Genomic DNA, 18,853 nt, shown 5'->3' on the forward strand with positions numbered 1-18,853 from the left:
TCTGGTCCCTTTGATCCCGTCTCTGTCTTTATTCCATTCCTCAGTTCACATTGTTCTTTGGATTCCTCAAATGAGTGAGGAATATTTTCTCTCTCTACCTGGCTTATTTCACTTAACATAATAGTTTCCAGGTCCATCCATGTTGTTGCAAAAGGTAAGATTTCCTTCTTTTTCATGGCCCCATAGTATTCCATTGTGTATATGTACCATTGCTTTTTAATCCACTTATCTGACAGACACTTGGGCTGTTTCCAGATCTTGGCTATTGTAAACAATGCTGCAATAAACATGGGGGTGCATTTGGCTAAACATATATAAGAGAATTACGTATAAGAGAATATACTCAATAAAACATAGGGAGAAGAAAATATCAAAGTGCTATTTAGGAAAATAAAACACAACACATATATATGTTAACTAGAGAAAAAAATAAAATTGATGCTATTGAAACTTAATGAGAATGTAAGGGTATATATATAAGAGCATGACATACTATAATAGTCCCTATTATTTGAGATATCAAAATATTTCAACCATAAGAGAATAAGAAACAAAATGCATTAGGTTTGCCATTTTTTTTGTATGTGTAGGAGACTGAGACAGAGAGAGACAGAGAGAGGAACAGACGGACAGGAAGGGAGAGAGATCATCAATTCTTCATTGTATCTCCTTAGTTGTTTATTGATTGCTTTCTAATATATGCCTTAAGTGGGGGGTACAGCAGGCTGAGTAACCTCTTGCTTAAGCCAGCAACCTTGGGCTCAAGCTGGTGAGCCTTGCTCAAACCAGATGAGCCTGTGCTCAAGCTGCAACCTCGGGGTCTCAAGCCTGGGTCCTCTGTGTTCCAGTCCAAAGCTGTGTCCACTGTACCACCCACAGCCTGGTCAGGTAGAATGGCAAAATTTAATTATTGAAATGGATAGGATCAAAATATACTGTGTTAGAGCTTCAACCATCTTTCTATCTTTTCAACTGTATGCTGAGCTCTTAGTTTAGTAAATAAAAGGAATAAATATTTGCCTAAAAACATAGTTTGCCCCCAAAAAGCTGAGTCCTGTGTAAAACAAACCAGAAATTACAGAAAAGAAAATATAATTAAGTGCAATGCATTGAATTTCTTTCCATTAAGTGTGGTCTTTTATTTGTTAGATATATTCATATTATCTTTAAATAAAAACATTTATTTTTATGGCTGCGGTAGACAGTTGATAAGAATTACAACAGTTTCTTGATAATTAATTATACATTTAGAAAAAATAGCAGACCAAAATCTCATTAACAAAACAATTTAAGTGTATGAGAATTATTACACTGCTACCATCACTTTGCTTTTTGTTTCATAATAAATTATCCAATGGTAGGTAACTGTTTCGCCCTCTTTACAATACACATCTTTGGTAGCATTCCTTTCTTCCAGAATGTCTTATGGTTTACTAAAATAATTAACCATGTTTTGTTTTCCTTGTTTCTTGGAACTCTTTTAGCAACTTCCTCTAATGGCTACTACTAGTTTTACCCTCTACATCAAAAAATTCTATAATAAAAGATGATCACTTTGGTGCATTTAACACATAATTATTGGTTATTTTCTTTGGTAACAGACCTCTCCCATTTGAAACAATAGGATATTAAGGAAAGATGATCAGACTTAGTGTCAGAAGAACCAAGTCCAAATCCTGTCTCTGTCCCTGATGTAACATTGTGTATGGTCAGGTTATATTATCTGAGTTTTAATATAATATTATTACACATGAAATTGGAGTTCTATTGCCTTTCCTGAGCATTTTGGAAGATTAAGTGAGATGAAATATATAAAAATACTTTATAAAATGTTCAGCACATATTCATTTTCAGTAAAGATTTAATTTCACCAAATTTCAGCTTAAGTTCTAGATATAAGATGGGTAAGATATGCTTCCAGTCTTCAAGAAGTATGCAGTCTAGTGCAGACGTTCTAATTTCAACTCAATAAGTGCTCTATTAATATATATGCACTGTAGCAGCACAGAAGAGAAATCAATTCATTATGCATGAGGAAATACATTAAAATAATATTCCTTTCTTACACCTTTGGTTTTTTGGTGGCAAGCCCAAATATTTATTACCCTACAAATAAACAAACAAATAGAATTGGTAGACAACACTTAGACCCTTTCCAAACATTTCAACAGAATGCAGGAACTGATTTAGAATGCTCAGTGTTCTAAAAATCAGATAACTTGTGAATAATTCACTCTAACTACACAAAGACTTAAACTATAAAAATATAATAAAATTACACTACTTGTCTCCACAGTAAACAGTATTTAAAATAGCTCAAACAATATAAATATTACTGATGTTTAGCTATAATAATTAAACATATAGGGACCAAAAATTGAACTTCAAGTACACTGGAATGTTTTTAAAAAGGTATAAAGGCTGGCTTGAATTAGTAACTCTTCATCTATCAAGGAAGACTCCAATAGATCACGTCTTAAAATGATACATCTACATCTATAAAAACATCTAGGATGATAATAAATCAATATATCTTTTCTTTTATTTAATATTTTATTATTTTTTAGATAAGAGAAGAGGAGACAGCGAGGCATACTCCCACATGCGCCCTGACTAGGATTCACTTGGTGATTCTAGGGCCAATGTGCACGTACCAAGCTATTTTTAGCACCCGAGGCTAATACGCAGACAAACTGAGCTATTCTCAGCACTGGAGGCACTCTCAAATCAATCGAGCCACTGGCTGTGGGAAGAGAAGGGAGAGATAAAGAGAAGGGGAGAAGAGGTGCATAAGTGCTTCTCCTATGTACCCTGTCCAGAATCCAACCCAGGACACCCATATGCCAGGCTTTATCTACTGAGCCACCAGCCAGAGTCGAAATTAATATTTTTAATGTATATGACTAAAGGAAATACAAATGAACTGCTTCTTTTTGAGGAAAAGATTGCATAATTTATATTAACTCTGAAACAAAGTACGTATGATATGTACAAATAAGTATACATATTATATGTATAAAATAAATGGAATATTAACTGTTATTTAAAATTGTTATAAATTTTTCTGATTTAATTAAGTTCATTATTAAGCCCAAAATATGATACTTTATAGAAATATTTTAAAAAGTAGTTTTTAGAATTAACGATAATAATAAAATTTTATATTTTAAATGTGGTGATAAAAATTAACATTTTGAAAAGGGTTAGATGATATTTATATGATTTTAAAATTATTTTAATTAGAAAAAGATGTTTTAATTCTTGATTTCAAAATCTAAGATTAGTCAGTCAACTTTACTTAATTAGCCTGCTACACTACATATGACATTATATTTGTGGTCTCTGTGTGTGTAAGTCATTTATACCATCTACCATTTATTCCTCATTTGCTTCCTAGGCACATCATTAATTTGTGCTTCCTCATCCTTTTGGAGGTTTATGTGTAGCTAGATAAGTTGTGTTGGTCATTAATATGTAAGCAGAAATTATATTTTTTATGTAAGTTTGAGAACTAATTAGTGATATGTCATAATTATGAAATAAATCTTGAGATGAAGTTTGCACTAGCTTAGATCGCTGAGTAACAACCTAGAACACTTCCTTCAGTCAACCCTTAAAGGGTATGTAATGTGAGTAAGAAATAACTGATGGTTGCCTTAAGCCAATGATATAGGAGTTCTTTGTTTCTGCAACATAACAGAAGCTATCACAATTAATAAAATATTCTCCAAGTTTTCAGTGTTTTAGAATAATCATTGTTATATTTCTCATGTAAAGACCATTGATATAATAGCTATAGACAGTAATACTTAAATACCACAGTCTATATAACAAACAATAATTCAGTCCCTCTCATATTTTTTGTTTCTTTTTTCATAAAAATAAGATAACAGAAAATATGTCTGTGAGACTTCAGTGAATTTTGACCAAGGTGCATTTTGTATAAACTTTAATGAATTAAGATTATTACTTGAGCCTGACCAGGAGGTGGCGCAGTGGATAGAGCGTGGGACTGGGATGGAGGACCCAGGTTTGAGACCCCGAGGTTGCCAGCTTGAGCGCGGACTCATCTGGCTTGAGCAAAAAGCTCACCAGGTTGGACCCAAGGTCGCTGGCTCAAGCAGGGGATTACTCCATCTGTTGGAGGCCTGTGGTCAAGGCACATATGAGAAAGCAATCAATGAACAGCTAAGGTTTCGCAACAAAAAACTAATGATTGATTCTTCTAATCTCTCTCTGTTCCTGTCTGTCTATCCCTCTCTCTGTGACTCTCTCTCTGTTCCTGTAAAAAAAAAAGATTGTTACTAGAGAAAAAGCATTTTTTGTGTGTGATATTTAGAGATACAGGTATGTACATGCTACCATTGATAAAATGTATACTGAATTCAGAAATTAGACCTTTAAGAATTGTTTCTGGGAAAATCATGTTATCTAAACCTTTCATTTTACAGATAAAGATTTTTAAAATATGTAACTTTTTGAAAATCACCTGGAAAGTGTGTGGCGGATCTGAGGTTAGAAACCAGATCCCTTGACTTTAGGTTCAATTTATTCCCATTACTCCTCCTTACATATGTTAGTCATTTTGCAGTCAAAGATTGTATGGTTCAGTATAATATAAATTCAGAAATTATTTTTCTAATTTGGGAGTTTGATTAAGTCACTTCTAGTGTATCAGTTATTTTTCTTTACTATTTTTATAAGACAAAAGTATGAACTCATATATATTTTAAAAGCACCAGAAGTGTTTCCATTTTGCATACAATCTAACACAAGCAAAACTAGACTTCCTTGTACACAGGGAAATATCTTGCAAAGAAAACAGCTTCCTGGAAATCAAGTAACTCTTGCACAACAAGTTTGATGAGCTTAGTGTACATTAATCAGAAACATCTGAATTAAATTTCCCTTGAAATATACATAAAATGAAGAGGAACCGTGGTTTCCAGATTATGTTTCAGGTTCCACTCAACTCAAACATTTTTCCAGCCTCAAATAACTCCAGCTTTTCCATCCTACTTGGGAGTTCATAAAAATGCTTAGTATCCCACAGAATAAAACTGAATTCATAAAAAAAATTCAGTACAAATATAATATAGATAATGACATAACCTGACCTAACATTTCCTATTTATATAAAAATATTAGAGATGTAATTTCTAAAAGAGAGTTTTTATGAAAAGCATAACTAATCTTAATTAGAGACAAGAAACACCTATCTTAATGGTAACTATCAGCAGTTATTTCCATAATCTGATTTGCTAATTTTCATTATTTGGAACTCTGTTGGATGACAAGTACCATTTCTCAGATTTGTAATATATACAATTATTTTATTTATTTTTTGCAATGTAGCTGGAATATCTAGGATAAATACCCTTCCATACATTGTGATGTAATAAAGTCTAATTTCAGTTTCATATAAAAATCTCTTGAAAGTGATGCTGTCATTATATGAGTTAGTAACAGTTCTCCAGCAATAGAAATTTACTGTATATTTTTCCTATAAATTAGTATAAGGCTTTAAAAGAATAATGAAAACAAGCTATGTTTTAGTAAAAATGCATTTTAATCGAAAAGAGTACTTAGACCCGTGGTGTCATTCAGTTTATGAGAAATGTTCTTTGCATATTTATCTTATTCTGTCATTACTGTTAAACACTCTTTACAGTAATCTGAAATTAAGGTTGTGCTGAAACAGACTATGAGCATAAAGGCATTTAGCATATTCTGATAAGCATATACCATAGTTTATTTATAATAGCTACAGTGGTATTTGAATTATATTGCCAAGGAATTTAGACATATAAATGTACATGTCTAAAGCTTTGCTAAATTTTATAAGAGCAGAAGTTTAACTTTGCATAGCTAAGTATTATAGTCACTAGGTTTTGTGATCTCATTTTCATCTGTCTAAGATTAAGGTTTTTAAAATTTATGCATATTTATATATGCATCTATGTATGTATATATGATACATATAAAATGCATCACATATACATAAGTTGACCCTTAAGACAACCGCAGTGTTTAGAGGTGTTGACACCCCAAACTGTTGAAAATTTATGTCCAGTTCTTAACTCCCCAAAAGCTTAACTACTAATAGACTACTGTTATCATACATTTAATTAACACATATTCTGTATATGTATTGTGTACTGTATTCTTACAATAAAGTAAGCTGGAGAAAAGAAAATGTTCTTAAAATCATAAGCAAGAGAAAACAAATTATCGTGCTTATTGAAATAAATCTATTTATAGAGTGGACCTGTGCAGTCAAAATGCAGGTTGTTCAAAGGTCAATTACACACACACACACACACACACACACACACTTCCTAAACTAATTCTGACACTTAAAAGATTTAAGTGAAAAATTAGAACAAAGAAAAAATGCCTGATTGTCATTATAAAAGAAAAAAAGACCTATAGCTTTCATGAATAAATAAATAAAGAATAAATAAGTTGAACCAGAGGTGCATTTCACTGTCCTTCCAGGAGAAATCTCTTAAGCAATATATGGAAAATCAAACTGGGTTGGAGAATTTTCCTATTTGATTATTGAAGGCACTAAGAATACAGAGCTGGGGTTTATGTACCACAGAAATGCCTTGCTGGTTTTTGTGTGAGACCTACATAGGCATATTTGGAAGTAACCTTGTTATAAAAAATCTAAATTTATTTGATCCCTGTGTTAGTCTTTATCTAATTGAATTAAATCTGCCAGTTTTTATAATTTTCCTATGTAAAAATATTATTTTGCAAAAAATACTCTACTGTGGCTATATCTAAGTGACTTTTGTTATAGAAGATATTTAGAAACAAGAACAAATGACCCCATTAGCTTAAAATAGAAACCTGATCTTCATCTTCCTAAAAACTCAAAATACGTTTTTGAGAAATGACTCAGTCAAATTTGTCAAATAAGGTTTGTCAATCTCTCTCTGCTTCTCTTTTCTATGCTATTTAGTTCCAGATAAATAAAGTCCTAGGGGAAGTTTAGGAATGTTCCTGCGTTGGCCTTTGTAAGAAAAAAATCTCTTCATTCCCAGGAGACTCTATGATTCTTGATTCTTCCAAAAAACAATGCCTGAAATTCCATCTATATTATACCCACTTAGCTTAAATGTTTTATCTGTGTTAAAATAGAGGTCTTCCACTTAATAAAAAAAATAGAAATCAACAGAGCCCTAGATGTGGGAGGGATAACACATTATTTTTCTGCCCAAATATAGAATGCAGAAAAAAATTGAATGTAATTTTTCCTGCTAAATAAGATATTCTAAACTTGTAATATGTAGGATCTTTGATGCAGGGTGAGAAAGAAAAAAAAAGTGACATTTCCATAAAGAGAATTAAAAGAAACTTTTGAAAAAAAAGTTTTAATATTAACACAGGCATCTTTCTATTATAGGAATTGTTTAACTTGTAGATATAGCACCGTGCCAAGTTAGAATGGGATTAAAGGGCCCCAAGAAATTATCCTGAAATAATCGCTAAACATAACCTTTTCTTTTATTAAATGCAATCACAGGTACTTGGTTTATACAATTTATCTTTTGATTTTTTACAGAGTACTAATTCCCCTGGAGAGCTTCTTTTAAGACCTTATCAATCATATACTTCTTAACTTGGTCTCATCTGTTTCTAAACACTGACTTTCTCACTCTCTTGACACTCTTGCAACAATCCTCATTTCTTCCTTTGATTGCCAAAGACATCAAACTTTTTTGCCATCTACAGTTAGTTCTGCTATAATATTTCTTTTGAAAATGGGAATATTTTCCAATAAGAGTGAATATTAAGGAAGATTTTCACCTGGCTGAAACCAGCCCCAGAGCAACACGAGCGCATGCGCGCACACACACACACACACACACACACACACACACACACACATACACACACACACACACACACACACACACACACACACACACACACCCTCGAACATCTGCAGGCGTTTCTGTTCATCATGTGTATTATGAGTACACCCAGTCTCATGTGCTGTTACAACTTTCTGTCTAATTTTAGATAACCTTACCTCCATCACTTTTCAATAACTTTCAGGCTGCTACAACTCCTCTTGTGCTTACTTCCACAAGTAAATTTTAAGTCTTTTTCAAGGTTAAGTGCCATAGTTAATATAGTATATGTTATATGTCATATATATTATATATATATATATCTTAACTATTTATATATATATTTTAACTTACATTATATTTTCTATTTCTGGGTTATTTTAATAGGTTTAAAACTGTTATATTTTTTATTAATTTCTTAGACTTCCCTATTTTATTTTGTTTTGTTTTAATGTGTCACTGACATAATTTTTGAGCGTTATCATCCTAAATCCATTTTCTCTATAACTGTTATGGAATTTATTCTTCTGCTTTTATAGTGTAGTTATTTCTAGGACATATGAATTAGATTGTAGGAGGATGGGTTGTATTTTGTCTTTCGATCTTTTTGATCTGATAGAGTCACCTACCATTTTATTAAAGCTGATATCTCCACAGTCATTAATAGCCACTCTAATTTGAAAGATCTTGTCTACATTCTCAATATCCACCATTATTTGACACGCGCCTCTCAAGTTTTTTTATTTATTTATTTTAAACATATATTACTGAACATGTGTATGGCCTTTTCTTAAATTCACAAGTGATAGAAAGATAAATAAGCATACTCTCTGCCTGATGGAGAAGAATAAGGCAAGAGCTTCACCACTTCTGCTGCTGGCAGAATCTAGGTTATAAAGAGATATGAACGTTACATGCATTCCATCTCCTTGTGGATATCAGAGAATACACCATGTTTGAGATAATAACACTATTTGTGTACATAGATATTTTATACATTCACCTATTTTTAATATGGGACAAATTACTTGAGAACAGAACTGTCTCATTATCATCCTTATAGTATGTTTTTGAGTATATAGTAGAATCCAACAAGTTGGCATAGCAGTTAACTCATAACACATTATAACCTTTCCCAGCACAGTGACAGCCTCAAATGTTAAGTGTTAACATTAAAAGGATATATGGCTTGTAGTATAATTGATATTGATGGTCAAAGAAGAGGAGAACATTTCAGTGAAATAAATGAAACCAGAGATTTAGAGGCAGTAAGGCTCTTAGCATGTTCATAAAAGATATAGCTAGAAGAGTGGAAGATAGGAACCAACAATGTTTTTTGAAGTTTCCTCAGTAGCAAGTTAAAGTCTATACTTATGAAAAGTTTCTCAACCCTGGCTGATGTTTCAGTGGCTAGAGTGTCATCCTGACATATGGATATCCTGGGTTGGATTCCTGGTCAGGACACAGGAGAAGAAACTACCTGCTTCTTCTCCCCTCTCTCTCACCCTATTCTCTCCCTATTCCCCTCCCAGAGCCAGTGGCTCAGTTGGTTCAAACGTGGATCCCAGTGCTGAGAATAGCTCCATTGGAGTGCATTAGCCTCAGGCACTAAAAGTAGCTGGGTATTGAGTACTAGAACATCTGCCCCAGATGGTGTTGCCAGGTGGATTTCAGTTGGGATACATGTGGTACTCTGATTCACTATCTCTCTTCTTCTCAGTTAAAAAAAAAAGTTTCTCTCATCAATTGCTTGTTAAATTTTTGTCATTCTGTCTGGATCTCACTATGGTCTTTTAATAGTCTGATTGTCTTTATCTCATGTTCATGAAAACACAAAATGCCTTTCCTCATATGTATTTATTCAATTCCCACATAAATTCCAAAATCGAGGTCAAATGCTATATTTTCAATGAAAATTTCACTGCCCACCCCCGTTGGAACTGATTCTTCTTTAAATACAAACTTCTTTCAGCGTGATAAAATATGAAATTCAAAATTATTTGCCATTAATACTGACATATATAAATGTTTCTTGTATGAATATAAAAGCAAATATTTGCTCTCAAACAAGATGAAACTTTATAGACTGATAATAATTTACTTACTCAGAATAGACACAAATATTTTATTTTATTTTATTTTATTTTCATTTTTCTGAAGCTGGAAACAGGGAGAGACAGTCAGACAGACTCCCGCATGCGCCCGACCGGGATCCACCCGGCACGCCCACCATGGGGCGACGCTCTGACCACCAGGGGGCGGTGCTCTGCCCATCGTGGGCGTTGCCATGTTGCGACCAGAGCCAGTCTAGCGCCTGAGGCAGAGGCCACAGAGCCAACCCCAGTGCCCGGGCCATCTTTGCTCCAATGGAGCCTTGGCTGTGGGAGGGGAAGAGAGAGACAGAGAGGAAAGCGCGGCAGAGAGGTGGAGAAGCAAATGGGTGCTTCTCCTGTGTGCCTTGGCCGGGAATCGAACCCGGGTCCTCCGCACGCTAGGCCGACGCTCTACCGCTGAGCCAACCGGCCAGGGCTGACACAAATATTTTATATCAATTCTTATCTCTATACACATTTAATACATCTTGCTTGAGGATTTTCAAATTTTTATAGAAAAACATGTAAAATATAATTTGAATTTAAAGATCTCAAATAAATTTATTTGTATTTCTATTGTAAATGAAAAGTCCACTTATAATATAGGTAGCATTGTTCTTGCTGAAAATAACTTTTAGAAATATGTATTTAAAATTCAAAGAGTTTAAATTCTTGCTGAAAATAACTTTTAGAAATATGTATTTAAAATTCAAAGAGTTTAAATTCTTGATTGACCAAGTTTAAATTCTAAGGAGGGTGTGTGTACTTGCATTTAAATAGTCATTAAAGCATGCCAGCAAATAATAGTGTTCATAATAATTGATAAAATTATTATAGGACATTTTATTATCACATATCTAAACACCTAATTTGGGATTATGAGCACTCAGACCCATTTCATATTTTAAAAAACCTAGACTGTATTCTATATACAAATAAAAAATTAAATATATTAAGAAGGTCAATGATTAAATTTATATTTTAGAAATATCATTCTGACCACAAGGTAGAAAGAGAAATCATTGTCAAGGAAATATATATGAGGATATTTCTATGCTTCATCCAATTACTATAGTGATAATGGGAAAGGAGAGGAATGGGTGGGGTTTCCAAGCACTTTTTCTATATGGAATTAAAAGACATTAAAATACTGGTGAGATACAAATAATAAAGTAAAAAAAATAAGTAAAAATAACATTTAACTTTTATGTTGAATGCATTAAAGTGACACTGATTAATATAATTATACAGGTTTTAGTTGTACAATTCTATAATATATCATCTGTATGTTGTATTTTGTGTTCACCATCCCAAGTCAAGTCTCCTTCAATCTCCATTTATCCCTCTTTTACTTTATTCTATCCTAAAACCTCCTTTCCTTCAGGTCATCACTGTACTGTTGTATATATCTATGAAGGTTTTTTTTGTTTGTTTGTTTGTTTAGACTCTTCACTGTTTAACCCAGTTTCCCAAACTCTGTACCTCTGACAACCAGTCTTCTCTGTATCTATGAGTCTTTTTCTATTTTGTTAGTTTATTTTGTTCCTTAGACTCCACATATAAGTGGTAGTATATGGTACTTGTCTTTTTCAAAACACACCTTAGCCTAAGTCACTTACCTATCCTAAAACAGTCGTAAAATCATAATCTAAAACATAAAAACACTTTCATTTAGGATCCATGACAAGGACCAAAAAGTCACCAAACAAAGCAACACAAATGGAACAATTGTGCTTTTAACAGTCCAAAATGGCATAGGTAAGCGTACTAGGGAACATCAACTCCTTGACTCATATGTCCTGTTACTATGTATTCTTCTGCTACATGCTACCAAACTAGTTTGCCCATATAGTCCATAAGTATGATGCTAATGGCATAAGCCAAAACACTCACGTCTCTTTTTTTGTTTGTTTGTTTTTATGGGAGTGAGCATTGTAAGGTTGAAATGTCATATGTTGAGACTGTCATAACCCAAGGACCCCTGTATATGTACACAAACATACATACACGCATATATATATATATATATATATATATATATATATATATATATATGCATATACTTGTGTGTATGTGCCTTCAGTCAGTTTTAGAACTAGGCAGAAAAATCCCCTTTTCCCTCATTGGTTACTTCTTTAAATCATTGCTCAGCAAAGGTATTCACTGGTTAAAACTATGTCTATGATTCACTTCACACTGAATATATTTCTGGTAACAATAAATAATGGTAGTTACAGTAAATTAGCTTTTGCACACCTTACCTGGCTCAAAAATAATTTTTGGATATTATATACATAACTGTATTGTTAAATGTTCTATTCTTTAAAGTTTAGTTTAATAAGCACTTGACTGTTTTTGAAACTTGATTCATTTGCCACTTTCTAGTGGTCATATAAGTTCTATACTGCTCACAAAAATTAGGGGATATTTCAAAATGAATATGAAGAGATTAAAAAAAGAAACATTTGATTTTTTTAATTAAACAAGAACATCAGAAAAGCAAAATAAAGTTCAATTATGCAAAGGAGATGCAAAACCAACTTTTAGCAAATGAGATGCAAAACCAACTTTTATTTCATTGGTGAAAATGCACTATATATAAAAGGCTGAAAATACTGGAGTGTCTGCACATTCTCTGATCCTCTAATTTTTGTGAGCAGTAGGTATATTAAAAATGTGTATCAGCACAAAATTATTCCCTTAAATATAAATTAGCATGGTGAAATGTATCTAGTTTAAATGTGTAAAATCAAATAGATTTAAGTTCTTATGCCAATGATTCAAAATGGTCAAGCAGAAGACACAAGGATTGAAAATTTCATTGTTTTACTAAGTAAAGCACTTATAAATCAAAAACATTTCCCACTTATCACATTTACTTATTTTATGTTTACATCTTTAAATCTATATAGAAATAATTCTGATGAATCTAGAAATCCTCAATTATGAAATGACTCATGTATTTATGAAGCAAACCATCACATTATGGATTGTGATTGTTATTTTTTCTTTGACCTACTTAGATCATATACTTACAATTCCAATGGTAAGTTTAAAATCTCATACAACATTCCATGTGAAAAAATAAAGATACTCATTATAAAAAAATGGATGGTTATGATTTATGTATCATTGGCAAAACTACAAAACTTCAACAATTATGTATTTCTGGCAATGTCTTATTAACTGTAAACCTGAATAAAATAAAGATATTTAATAAAAAAAATAGAGTGTGTCAACAAACATAGTTATCCGCTATAATTCATAGTCAAAAACTATCAAAAGTATCTCATTGTCTTTATACTTATCTTTATCTATTGATTTTGTGAGCATTGCTGTTCTAATAATTTGAATTCAATCTTAATGCCAATAAAATATTTATTGAGCATTGTATAACTTGAAAAAAGACATTGTAGCATGAAAATTTTGTGTATTTTTAATTATTAATATTTAATTCAGTTTTGATAAATTTACTTATAAACAAAAAGTACAGCAGAGAGTGCAATAAAAAAGACTTGCTTCCTTATGTATAAATATCTTAACTGAATACTTATTTAACCCTTTAATAATACTACAACTTGTTTTTCATTATTAAGAATTTCATCCATTCTTCCCATAGGTTTGGGCAATATGATTAGTTTGATAATAGAAAGCATTCTCCCTTTTTCCTACCAGAGATCTTCAAATGATTAACTAATAATAGTTGCACAATGATTTCCAGATGTTGCTTACAACAAAACAGTGGACTGTCCACTTATCTTCCATACAGGGTAGTGTGGGAATTAAGATTTTCTCCTAGCTGCAAAATATAGATCACAGTGGAATATTTCTCACCCAGAATCTGAAATTCTAAATGAAAGGAAATACTGCTTCTCCTAATGCAAGCTTGTTAATTGATTGAGGAGGTTCTGGAATTAACTGCTTTAAGCCTAAAATTTTGATATGCTAAAAGAGGGACTGGATTGTTTCACAAACACCCTAAAGGAATAACAAATAAATATCTGCACACTATTTTGACTTTCTGTCCAAAATGTGAACTCTATCTGTAATTCAGCATTAGTATAAAGAGCTACTTTAGGTTTAGGTAGAAGGCCAGGTTCAAACTTTGGGAATTGAATCTCTGCAATCCATTCTAGCTGAAAAATATGGCCTCTTTCTTTATTCACCCTACTCATTTTTCTCTTAAAATTAACATGAAATCATCCCATAGGGACTTTGAAAATTATATAGCTTATTTTAGTCAATTTTAATTAGCAGTGATAGTTAAACCCAAGAATTCAAGCCGTTCAGAATAACACTTTGTTTGAATAATTGTCAAGTCAATGACCTCTTCATTCTGTATCTTGAGCTCTAGCTTTCAAACAATGTTGATGATGTTGTTGTGATTGTTTTATAAAAAAAAAAAAGACCTGCTGAGAAAAAAGACTAAAGCAGATAAGTAGATATATATAAATTTCTTTCCTTAGAAAAGTTAGAAGAGGAAATAAAAGGTTACTTGAAATCAAATGCATTTGTTCTCTTTTAGAAATATCTAAGCTCACTGAAAATTTCCTGCTGGATAACTCAGACTAAAAAGGTCAAGGGCAATGTGCTGAGAGTGCTAGAAAAATAATGACAATAGCCAGGGTTAAAAATCTGGTCAGGGAATTCCAGGGAAGTGCAAAGGTCTGAAAAGAGACCGTGAGTCTTTGGGAAGCTAGACCCTAATTCCACGGTGTCTTTCTTAGTCTTATCCAAGATCCTCATGACCCAAGCAAGAGCCCACTGGTTCAGACCCAGAGAGCGATGAGTACTGAATTGTCATGCATTATCACCAATAATCCCTATAATCTAAGGCCAAAGAGCTCTCTTCATTAATTGTCACTGGGAAAATGGGCATGTGTACAACACTGTAAGGGTGACTATTTCATTTTTTAAATGTTATATAGACTTCATTTATTTAAAAGTAGTTTTAGGTTCACAGCAAAAAATTGAGCATAAGATAGAGCGATTTCCGATAAATCCTTGCCCCATGCATGCATAGCCTCGCCAATTAGCAACATCTTTCACCAGCACGTACCTTTGTTACAACTGATGGACGGTATTGAATATCAGGACTGAAAGCCCATCATTACTACCAGAAAGATTCACTCCTGTTGTATGTTCTATGGATTTGAGCATATTTATAATGACATGTATCTACCATTATACTATCATACAGAGTATTTTTACTGCCCTGAAAATTTCTGTATTCTATCTATTCATCCCTCCCTTTCTCCTAACACTTGGCAGCCACTGATCTCTTCATGGTTTCTTTAGTTTTCTTTTTCCAAAATATTATATATTTGGAATCATATACCAGTATGTAGCCTTTTCAGATTGGCTACTTTCACTTAATGATATGCACTTAAGTTTCTTCCATGTCTTTTTCTGGCTTCTAATAACTCATTTCTTTCAATAATGAATAATATTCCATTGTTGGAATATACCAGAGTTTATTTATCTATTCACCTACTTAGGAAGATCTTGTTTACGTCCAAGTTTGGCAATTATGAGTAAAGTGCTCTAAACATGTGTGTGCAGTGTTTTGTTTTTTGTTTGTTTGTTTGTTTTTTCTGAGGACATAAGCTTTCAATTCTTTTGGGTAAATACCAAGAAATGAAACTGTTGGTTTATATGCTAAGAATATATTCAGTTATGTAAGAAACTAAAACTATTTCAAAGCATTCAAATAATTTTTCACTCCCATCACAATAAATGAGAATTCCTATTGTTACACATTTTCACTATCATTTTATGTTGTCTGTGGGGTTGTATTTTTGGATATTCTAATAAGTATGTAGTGGTGTCTTGTTTTAATTTGCTGTACTCTGATGGCAACTAATGTGGAGCACCTTTTATTTGCTTATTAGAAAACTATAAATCTTTGGTGAGGTGTCTGTTAAGATCTTTAAACAATTTATTAAAATTAAAATATTTATTGAAATATAATTCACATACATAAAATAATCTGTTTAAAGTTAGATGGTTTTCAGTAGGTTCACAGAGTTGTACAACAAGCACCACAATCTAATTTCAGAATACTTTTCATCCTTCAAAAAATGTAATAATATGTGTATATTATTCCCAATTCCCTACCTTGACTCTAGTTTCTCATGACCACTAATTTACATTTTGTCTTTACAGATTTTCCTATTTTGGAAATTTTATATAAATGAAACCATGCAATATGTTCTCCCTTGTGAATGGCTTCTTTCACATATCATAATATTTTCAAGATTTAGCTGCATTGTAGCACTATTAGTATTTCTTTTCTTATTATTGCCAAATAATATTCTAATGTTTAGATATACCATAGGTATGTATTCATTCATCAGTTGATGAGCATTTGAGTTGTTTCTATTCTCTATTACAGATAACATTGTAAGCATTTATGTGCATATTTTGCATTAGCTTGTTTTTATTATTCTTGGGTATTTACTTGGAAGTGAAATTGTTGATTTATATGGTAACTTTATATGTAACATTTTGAGGAGCTGCCAAAAAGTTTTCCAAAATGCCTGCACTATTCTACATTCTTACCAGCAATGTACAAAGGTTCCACTTTCCTACACCCACCAAGTATTATTATTACATTTTACTTTTATCCCCTTCCTGCATTGCTTCATGATGCTGTCTCTCCTTCTTCACATTGGTACTTCTGTCCAAGGGTTTATCTTCCTGTCTCTCTCAGTTTTGCTTTTCCTTCCCAAGGCATCTGTGACAAAAGTAAACTGGGTAGCTCCCTCTGAGTACATCTTTGCATTTTAACAAGAATTTTCTAGAAATAATAAAAACCCAAATAATAAACTTTTACTAGTGACATTTAAGGCAAAAGATGGTCCAGTGGGGAAAAAAAATTTCGGCATAGATGTTTACTTACTTCTAAAATCTTGATGATGAACCCTTTGATGTTCATACAACACAGAATTCATCCTGTCTTTTATTTTTTTATTTTTTTTTATTTTTCTGAAGTTGGAAATGGGGAGGCAGTCAGACAGACTCCCACATGAGCCTGTCTGGGATCCACTTGGCATGCCCACCGGGGGCGATGCTCTGCCCATCTGGGGCGTCGCTCTGTTGCAACCAGAGCCATTCTAGCGCCTGAGGCAGAGGCCATGGAACCATCCTCAGTGCCCGGGCCAACTTTGCTCCAATGGAGCCTCAGCTGTGGGAGGGGAAGAGAGAGACAGAGAGGAAGGAGAGGAGGAGGGGTGGAGAAGCAAATGGGCGCTTCTCCTGTGTGCCCTGGCCGGGAATCAAACCCGGGACTCCTGCATGCCAGGCTGACGCTCTACCACTGAGCCAACCGGACAGGGTTCATCCTGTCTTTTGAACTTGATTGGGCATGTGAGAATGTTGATGAACACTGGAGAAAAAATTACCAAGGAATCGTTTAAACCTGTAGTCCTTTAGTTAGTTTTTTACTTTATCTGTTATTGCATTTATTATAAGGTGTGTATGTATTTGGTCTGTGTCATATATATCTGTTATTTTGTTACCAAAGAGCCGCAGGTACAGGAGAAACCAACAAAATAAGGAATTTCCAAATGGGGAGTTTATTTCTCCATAAATGTCATGTATTTAACAGGTGCTTATATCTTGAAGCTAACAGCTCACTTTACCGCAACCTAGGGCCAAATTGCAGTGCACAACCCTTTAGCAATCGCTGTGTTTGGTCACAGAATGACAAATCTTCCCAAGAAGTATATATCTTACAGTGTGACCTACCAATCTTTATTCCCATAACATCAAGATCAATTTCTTTTAAATAGTGTAAAAAAACTGTGTGTTTGTAATTAGTCGAAAGAAACACAAATGCCTGAAATTGGTTTGGAAAATTAAACACACATGCATGCACGCACACACAGATGAGATGTCACTAAGATGTTACTATCTCTGACTTTTCATGAGAGCGTTTTAAAAATGACTGGAACACACCATACAGTGTTGTAGAATTGGGCACCTGAAATCTGTATAATTATAAAAACCCAAGTCATCCCAGTAAAATTCAATTTTTAAAAAAATGACTGGAACTTCAGCAATTATCAAAATTTTTTAAAATATAATTTTAAATTCTTCAATTACAGTTGATGTACAATATTATATTAGTCTCAACTGTACAACACAGAGATGATATTTTTGTAACTTACTAAGTGACCATCCCAATAATTCTCACACCCATCTGACACCATCTATAATTATTGCAATATTATTGGCTATGTTCCTTATGCTAGACTTTATATTCCCATTATTATTCTGGAACTAACAATTTGTACTTCTTAATTCTTTTACTTTTTTTTTTTCCAAATATGCCCCTCACACCCCCTTCTATCTGGCAACTGTCAAAATGTTCTGTCTATGAGTCTGCTTGCTTCCTCCTTGTTTATTTGCTTTGTCTTTAGATTGCACATTTAAGTGAAATCACATGACAGTTGTCTTTGTTCCGCTTATTTTTCTCAGCATAATTCCTACTAGATTTATCCATGTTGTTGCAGATTATAAGATTTTATTCTTATTTATGGTTAAATGAAATTACATTGAATATATGCACCACTTCTTCTTTGTCTATTCATCTATCGATGAACACTAAAGTTGTTTTTATATCTTGGTTATCATAAATAAGGTTATAATGAACATATGGATGATAAATATGTATTTATTGCCTTTTTATTATTAATATTGTTTTTAATTTTTTTTCTTCTTCTTAAAGAAGACCATTTAACATTTTTTATAATACTGGCTTGATGATAATGAAGTTCTTAAGCTTTTTCTTGTTTGGGATTCTCTTTATCTGATCTTCAATTCTAAATGATAGCTTTGCTGGGTACAGTAATATTGGTTATAGGTCTTTACTTTTTGTAACTAAATATTTCA

This window comes from Saccopteryx leptura, chromosome 8, assembly GCF_036850995.1.
Source record: "Saccopteryx leptura isolate mSacLep1 chromosome 8, mSacLep1_pri_phased_curated, whole genome shotgun sequence".
In the NCBI taxonomy this organism is placed as follows: Eukaryota; Metazoa; Chordata; class Mammalia; order Chiroptera; family Emballonuridae; genus Saccopteryx; species Saccopteryx leptura.